The following is a 974-nucleotide window of genomic DNA, read 5'->3' on the forward strand; positions in this document are numbered from 1 at the left end:
TATAAGGTACACCTGTCGAAGTTACCGGCTTACGGAATCCCCAAAGGACTGCAAATGGATGGCTAGCTTTTTGGATGTGCGTAACATCGCAGATGTTCGATGTGGGGGCGCCACTGTGCTATATATTAATGACAAGTATTGCTATACAGACAGCACGAGTGATGCGCAATAAATAGGCCCTTAGAGCGTCACATAGTGTGGTGCAGGAAAGTCGATCAATACTTGTGACTGAACTAAGAAATCTCTGGGACGGGTCTTCCATTGAAGTGAATTATGTTTAGTTGAATACAACGATTGGTTCGTTCAGTGCGAAGATAGACCCTTTAGTCATAATGCCGCAATTCCGAGGTGTATCCCCGCAACCTTCCACGAGTGTTGGCATTCACGGCATTAACGTCATTTGAAGATGAAAGCCAAGTTGTCGCCAAAAATGCTGAGAATCCTCAATAGAACAAAACGCTTCGACAAAGGCTTGCTTTACAAATACAAGTCCGGCCGCGTGGAGTACTGCTTTCACCTCTGGGCCGGGGCTCCCAAATACCAGCAACATCTATTTGACTCCATACAGAGACGGGCTGTTCGGATTGTCGATAATCCCGATTCTCGGGGATCCTTTATTTATTTATTCTTTATTGCTTAGATGGATGGACCAGCTCACAGCCCACCTGGTGCTAAGTGGTTACTGGAGCCCATAGACATCTACAACGTAAATGCGCCATCCACCTTGAGATATAAGTTCTAAGATCTCAGTATAGTCACAACGGCTGCCCTACCCTTCAGACCGAAACGCATTACTGCTTCACGGTAGAAATAGGCAGGGGGCTCCGACATTACTGATGATCCATGCATGATCAGCGGTAACCACTCACCACCAGGTGTACCGTATATTCATCTGCCAATGTGGGTAATAAAAAAATATTCCAAATTGAAGACACTTAATGTAGAGGGAATGTAAAAGGCGAAAAAAAATCCAA

This window comes from Bombyx mandarina, chromosome 24 (genome assembly GCF_030267445.1).
Source record: "Bombyx mandarina strain Sakado chromosome 24, ASM3026744v2".
NCBI classification, from domain to species: domain Eukaryota; kingdom Metazoa; phylum Arthropoda; class Insecta; order Lepidoptera; family Bombycidae; genus Bombyx; species Bombyx mandarina.